An 8458-nucleotide genomic window follows, 5' to 3' on the forward strand; every position below is an offset into this window, starting at 1 on the left:
AACACGGGAACCACATCGTATTTAAAGTCCTTAATAGTTGTAGGTCCGTGTAGTGACATCGCCCGACCTGCCCATTGGTTCATCTACGTCCAACCCTCTCCACAAAGCCCGCCTCCATACTCAATTTCCATTGGCTCGAAAGCAAAGTTGGACGGATGCCAACAAGTTCCCTGCTTTTCATTTGTTCTTAGGGTGCCAGCGTTGAAACTGATTGAAATCCTTTTCGAAAGTCGAGTCGACGTGAAACTGTTGTTGCTGCCTAAGGATTGCTTACTATGTATTTTTCCCATTCCCCCCATCGCCCGCCTGCTTTTTCCTCACCAGTTGCACAGCCACGTCCCGTAGGAGAAATCTAGTGTCTCCACTCCACACCAATGAATGAGAGAATTGAGATATTAATGAAACCTTATCCATTACAATTAATGTTTTTTTTTAACACATATTGGCCAACTTTTCTTGAAATCAGACCGCAAAACACGCAATAATTACCATGGGTATGTTGTAAAATCAAATGTGTTTGGAATAAAGTCAGTGCTGTCAGTGCTTCTGGAGAACACAACCTAAATCCACTCCCTGACACCAAATAACCGACCTGACAATAGATACAAGGCCTACACGTGAAACCTAACATTGGGTATAATGGCAGACATCTTATGAAGTGAAATATCATGATATGTGCAGCTATATTGACGAAATTGCAGGGGCAACAGAAATACAGTATTTAATTGGGACATAATTGAAGCCTATTACATTTGTTATTTCAAATGAAACTAACAATTCTGTGAGAATAGACCTGCCAGTATTCATATAAGATAACTGAAGATAACTATTCTCTATCCTGGACTTGTTGTGAAGAGAAACGGAGTTACTTACACAAGCTGCTGAGACCAAGTAATGGATTTAAAAGGAAACGCCTCATGTTTGAACGTAAGACTGGATGTGAGGTGCAACAGCGCCCCCGTCTGGATTGGGCAAGCACATCATATTTTGGATCAAAAGAAAGACAAAACGACCTTGCACGCCAGATCACAGATAACCCTGAGCTGAGCAAAACTGAACTGCACTGGGTTATGCATCCACCATAGTTGCTGAAACAGGGCCGAAAATATTTGAGCCAGCACGGTTCAACTCGGCCCTGTAATGTGTAAAGCCCCATGGCTTATAAGCAAGGGTAAAAAAACGTCATCCTGTATACTTGAAATGTACACATATACACTTACACCTTGGTCAATGTCTAGAACATGTTTTCAATGTAATTCAATATACAATTCAATATACTTATAATACTGTTATACTAACTGCAATACATTAACGTGGCGAGAATGTGTTTGAATTACATTGCATTACAATGCTGTTTACACCATTTTAACATGTAAGTGCTTTGCTATGAATAATTAGTTAATAATTACAGTTAATTGCAAGAATGTTGTTAGTTTAGATAAAATTGCATTGAAATTTAATTTAAAACATGCCCGTCGATGTTGAAAAAAAGAAAAAAAAAACGGTAATGAGCTGTTTAATGTAATGATCAGCGTTCATAGTACTATATGCTACAGAGACAACTTTAAGAAAACAACAATACAACAATGTTATTTAGTATTTCATTCAAAACGATAAACATGTGTTGAAGACAGATAGCCAGATTGGCCAGTGCTAAAATACGTTAGACAAAGACACTGAGACCTCTAAAATCAGTCATGCCATTGTAGTAGCCGGAGTGGAATAGATTAATACTCGTCTGACTAACCAAAGCTGGTCTGGAGGGTGATAACTTAATTAGACCTGCTGTTGAAACCCCCTAAACTCTGATCAAGGGATGTTGGATTGGACAAAGACAGGATTGAACCACAGATCTATATACCTTTGTTTACATATTTTGATTAATTGGTTGAAACCTGAAGGTTTAGCGCTGTCATCTGCTGTACAACGTCGCCATCCAGTGGCTGTCATTGGTATTATCAAAGACATATTTCTGTTTTCTGTTTGCGGTTACAGTTATGCCAGCCGTCCAAACGTGTATCCATTGCTTTATGATCCTCCTCTTCTCACACAATACAGTAGCCTATTGTTTACACATATTCAAAGCTAAAGACCCGTCAAAGGTGCTCCTGTTGATTAAGTTTGGCAGTAATAGTTTCTTATTGCAACTAAACTACTCAATTAATCTCTATGCCTTTAGGGAGATACACTAAAGGAACACTTTTGATACAGTTTTACAATACCAAAAGACATGTACTTGAATTAGCATAGACTGTTTCTTATATTCAACAAAAATACACTATAATTCACTTTAGCTAAAAGTGTCAGTTCAATGGCATGTATTGTGACCAACTTTTTGGCCATAAACAGGTATTGCCAGTATGGCATTCACCACAGATGCAGGATGAACTTGAAAAGCAAGGTGTGGGGTTTCAGCTGAAGTACAAGGTTTGTTTGTTTGTGAATATTGATCAGTTTGTGAGGAGTGGATGGGACCTGAACAACTCAGTGGCTTGGTGGGGGGCACTGAAAAACATAGCCTGAGTGCATAACGCTGACTCTCTTTCATAGGATTGTAACATTTAAAACAATACCCTGTTGGGATACAATTTTAAGTTGTGTCAGTGAGGCAACTTTCAATATATAAATGCATTTCTTATGAATGTCGTTATCATTTAAACATCAGACATCAGATGAAATGAGGATGTGGTCATAACAACTTAACAACCTCTGTGATATGTCAGCATATATACATATACAAAAATGTCATCAACAAATCACTCAATAAGTTGAATTGAGTCCATCTTTATGCAAGGATAATAGTTCATGTAATTTTGGAATTAATATCTTTGTTTTTATAGGGTCTCTGATTTGCATAGGAATCAATTACACACTTATTAAAAAGCAGTGTAGATTAGGATGTCACTACCAGCTCAGCAAATTTTATAATTTTCTCTTGATCCTGACAAACTCCCCAGTCCCTGCCAGTGACAAACATACCCATAACTTGATGCAGCTACCACTATTCTTCACAGGAGAGATGGTGCGGAAACTGTATCGCATGTGCTGGATTTGCACCAAACTTAATGCTTTGTTGTAAAACTAAATAAACACACTTTCAGCCACTTTCTTTGCTGTATCACTTGAATTCATTGTTGCAAACACAATTATGGATATGAGATAGATTATTTTCCATTAAGGGATTATTTTTGGCCACTTGATTATAGACCAATTTTGTAGAGTGACTGAGGTGATGTTGTCCCATCGACTGTGCTTTTTCCTCTCCACCATTGAACTTGTTGACTTGCTGTACATGAGGTATTTCTGTATTTCAATTTTACTAAATTTACTGAAATTTCTAAAAATCAGTTTTCACTTTGTCATTCTGGGGTATTGTGTGTGGATTGATGGCAAATTATTTTAATTTAATCCATTTTAAATTGAGTCTATAACACAACAAAATGTGGAAAAAGTGAAGGGGTCTGAATACTTTCCGAAGGCACTGTATATATATACAATTTATTACTGTATATATATATATATATATATATATATATATATATATATATATATATATATATATATATATATATATATATATATATATATATATATAGAGAGATCAGGGATTACGACCTGAGTTCCCAGACTTGTTTCCTGGGTGTAGTTCACGATGCTCCTCACCTGAACGACTCCTTCAGAAGTGTGATTAGGCTCTATGGTCCCAACCCAGTCATTCATCACCTATGACACCTATAAAACCCTGTTTTGTCTGTGTCCTGTTCCCTTAGTCTACCTGGAAAACTGGCCTTGTTTTGACACACCCAGCCCCCACCACAGTAGGGTGACATTTATTATACCACCTATTGCAGTCATATTAAAATAGTGTGCCAGCCCTGTGGACGTCCATTGCCATGACTTTACATGTAGTTATTATCGAGATCAAAGAGTTAAGATCAAAGAGCTAATATTTCTATTGCTTGGCAGATGCTCTTTTTTAGGACGACTAAGGCCCAAAGTCAATTAATGTTTACATTCATGGCATTTAGCAGACGCCTTTATCCAAAGCGACTTACAACAATACATTTGTTTAAGTAAGTGAATCATCTATCCAACATTCATCATAAGACAAAGTAATCAAGAGATGACTTACCTGGAGATGGTAGGCATCTGTAGCCTGACCTCGTTGATGCAATGTTACACACTATTTATCACAAACTCAATCGGACCCGTTTAATTACGGCTTAAGGTCATGTCCTCTTGGTCCTCAATAGTTGATATGGCCCTGATTGACTGTGCATACAATAAGATGCTTAGGAGATGATTTGAAAACGTCTCAATTTTGTTTTTAATCAGGCAGCTCAAAGAGTCATTCTCGATCTGCTGAGGGGTTGAATTGGCATTATGCACCCAGAGGTGCAGAGGTGTGTTCAGTGCAACTGTAGTGGGGGGGCAATAATATAGCCATACAACACCACCTTTTTGGAGTGGTAAGGTCCTTTTGTAACCAAACACAAAGAAGATTAAAACCACAGGTTCTTTCATCACCTGGATGTGATCTTTCATCACCTGATGCTGAAGATAAGTAATATTAACTGTTTTGTCAACAACCTTTTGTTCTGAGATGAAGGTTGTGTGATTGCTGACCAAAGTTATATATAATGAAAATCTTCATTGCATCTAAGCTTGAAACAGGTGAGAGGGAGCACAAGACAAAATGTGTTGGCCCAGGGAAGCAAACCCAGGACCTTGGGGGGAGATTACATGTTACATTTACATTTTTGCCATTTAGCAGACACTTTTATTCAAAGCACCTTACAACAAGTACTTTTGTCTAAAGTAAGTGAATCATCTATACATCAGTCATCATAAGAAAAAAAAAAGTGGCCATTGGCAGTCACAATTCTAGAAGAAGAAGGATTAAACATTAAAAAATTTTTTTATTTATTAACAGTAGAAGAACTGTACAGAGGGGTAGTGGGCGGTGATGTATCAGGTGTATTACCACTTTGCCACTAAACTGTGTATTTCAATTTAATTGAAAGCAACAGAAAAATGTTTGTAGTTTAGATGAATGCTGCCTTGCCTTGCAGCTTTTTTCAGTGTTAATACAAAAACATGCAGCCCTGTGGAATTCCTTTCTAGCAAACTACTTTGGGTAATGAACTCTTTTTGAACCTTTTGTATTCTTGTACATTCATTTGGGAAGATTGGAGAGAGAGGAGATAGCTGAGAGGATGGCAGTAGGAACAGGCAGTCTAGGGAATCCCCTGCCCGAGGGGGCAATCTCATAGATGGCAGCACTAACTGCTAGACCGAGTACCAGCACAATAAGGAGCCTTTTGCTTACAAATGAGAGCTGAAGATTATCCCTAATTGCACATTAACCTACTGAATGAAACTGTGTGAAAGCAATTGTGTCTGGGATTTGTGTCAAAAGGACGAATCCCCCCCACAGCAAGTGTGTTTAACTTTGCTCTCTCAAAACGATCAAAGATCATGTCAGTCAAAATGTCACCCACGCAGTGTTTCTATTGACGTATTTAGGGATGTTTATTTTGGTCAGGCTTTGTTGACATTGTGGTTTGTTGATAGCACATTTTGTAATCAGGTTTTTGGAACAAGCAGACACACATCCATTTTTAGCCACAGAAATGCATCAATGGGTTGATATGATTAAACAGAAAATAGGTTAATATAACGTCTGTGGGCTACCAACCCCTTTCATTTAGAGCTACAGATTGACCCGTCTTTTGTTCCAGCCCAGCACTAGCACACCTGATTCAATTCATCAGTCAAATTACTTTGATAGCGAGGATTCTATGACACGCTGTACAAAGCACATGAAAGTCCTTTTGATTACTGGGCACGGTTGAATAAAGCGGCTGACATAACGGATGAGAGTCTCCAACGACAAGGGAGGAGAATGGAAAGCCTGAACAAAGAGGTGGCTATGATGTTTGTGAGAAATTGCCCTGACCCAACCCTTCCTATTGTTTTCAAATGCAAACTTGCTGACAGCCAGACAGCAAAGGAGGTCCAGGAGAGGACTGATGAATTACAATCGTGAGCTGAAGTCCAGGCCCAGTATGTATCCCCTTGACCACTAGGCTAGGCAGGCCGTTGCTGTGGTGTTGCACAGATCTAGGCTGAGGTTGACCCATGGTGCAGTGCTGTAAGCAGTTTGTGCATCAACCCCAGAGAGAGAGGGGGGGGGGGGGGGGGGGAGAGAGAGAGAGAGAGAGAGAGGGAGGGAGAGAGAGATAAAGAGGTAGAGCAGAGCAGCATGGACAGGATATTGCTAGGTCACTCAGACCCACAGTAACATGCAGCAAAGGAGGAGAGTCTCTGTGCCCAGAGGCTTGTCTTATCGGTAATGAAGGATACCACACAACCATTGTTCATTTCAAACTGAACAGCCTCTGTCTGAAGTGTCATGAGGCAGGCCACACGAAGCATGACTGTCCCAAAGCGTCACAATCTGTGTCACAGTCAGTCGTTGTCGCCACAGCCTCCCCCTCTGGTAGTCAGGGAAACTAGATACACATTAGATACATTTTAACAGGGAAAGTGTGGGCTCTAGAGAAAACCCCTGCAGTAACTGCCTTGATTTACAGTCATTTTATGAAGCAGTCAGTGAGGGCCTACCTAGTCATTCTAAAGTCATAGTTCAGGGTGTGCAGAGTCCAAATGGCAGTGATAGCTTGTTTTATATTCTTGTGGTACGTATGACAAGGCTCTATGGCATGTAATGGGAATGAGACTGTAGAAGAGACTCATTGCAGCTGGCTCATTGGACTATAAGGTGCAACAGATGTTTGGATGTGGCGGGAAGTGAGTTTACCCAAAGAGAATATGCAATTTACAGTTGACCCTGACTGACCCTGGAACTCAATGTTTCACTTTCAAACGTATGCCAGACAAAAACCCTCGTTAGCAACGTTTAAAAATACAGGCATGCCTGTGTCATGTGTAGACACACACAGAGACACCTAACCTGCTCCTCAGAGATAGCCTTTCATGATGAAGATAAATCCCTTGATGTGCTTATTATAGAATATTTCCATATTTGTGTGGATTTGCTGGCTTTGCTGGCTTTGCTTTCCCCACTGTACTCATCAACAATGAGATCTTTGTTTATTGGAGCATGAGATGAGGATGGTGATGTGGTGGTTGGTGACTACTACTGTATGATTTGCCACTGTTTTTCAGCTGTACCTGTGAAAGAACCCTTTTGGAACCATTTTAAGTTCCATGTAAGTTCCTGTGAAAAGGGTTCTACACGGAAACCAAAAGCGTTTCTACATGGAATTTAAAAGGGTTCCAAAAGGGTTTCTTTCACAGGGACAGCTGGTAACAGAATAATCAGTTTTAATCACTTATTAATTCATAAACTAAATTGATATCAGTAAAAACACTACTAAGTATTTGGTAGGTTTACCTATACTTCTTACTTTTGTTACCTTTCATTATCCTAGCTCCTCATGAGGCAGAGACATTTTCAAATATCTTTTGGTAACAGAATGACCCGGAGACTGGGCAATATTTCTTAATCTTACAGAAGCTAAACCATTTCCTAAAAATTAGGTATGATGTCTTTAAAGACAATGGAGTAAAACAAGTGCAGAGGCAGGACTCTGGTAATAAGTGGGTGGGGATGATTTAGTATGAGATGAAGACCTCCATTATCCTCGCCAGTCAGGATTTCACTGAGAATGTTGGAATGGATCATTTATTTTTTGACAAATAACATTTTTATATTAATAATAATAATAATAATAATAATAATAATAATTATTATTATTATTATTATTATTATTATTATTATTATTATTATTATTATTATTATTATTATTATTATTATTATTATAGTTGTAGGCAACACATTTAACCACAAGCAGAAGTGTCTATTATATCATAATCTAACCACTCAACAAGCCTACAGTGGCGTGCCAAATTCAACCTGCGCATATCCAAGTGCTGTAACAGTTTAATGAACCTGTTGCAACTTTCCTCATATTTTTATAATTTGCATCAGCCAAATAAATAGGCAATTCTATCCCAGTCATAACCAGGGTGATCCTAACAACCATATGTTTTAGTTTGTGTGTAAATGCTCCAAACTTATTTTCTATGAAGTAGGTATGCATATTTTCTAGCTGTTGAATTACACATTTAAGTTTGTTTTCGTGCATGAGATGCATTTCGGAGAGTTGTAAACAGTTAAAGCGGTTATAACTGGTCAGCGTTAGCCACATCCTGCGAGCGTTCATGTTGTTTGGAGATTCCGACCTCAAATCACTTGAATGCTCCGAACTCGGCTTTCCGAGATCACACATGGAAAGTACGAGTTTCCGAGTTGGTCATGAATGCACCATTATCGCTCTACACACGTTGCAATGACGAACCCCACACGGTTAAGTGACGCAACGGGAGTATGTGTATGCTGATCAGGAGGAAGTGACGACACTCATAGCGG

This window comes from Argentina silus (genome assembly GCF_951799395.1).
Source record: "Argentina silus genome assembly, chromosome: 3".
NCBI classification, from domain to species: Eukaryota; Metazoa; Chordata; class Actinopteri; order Argentiniformes; family Argentinidae; genus Argentina; species Argentina silus.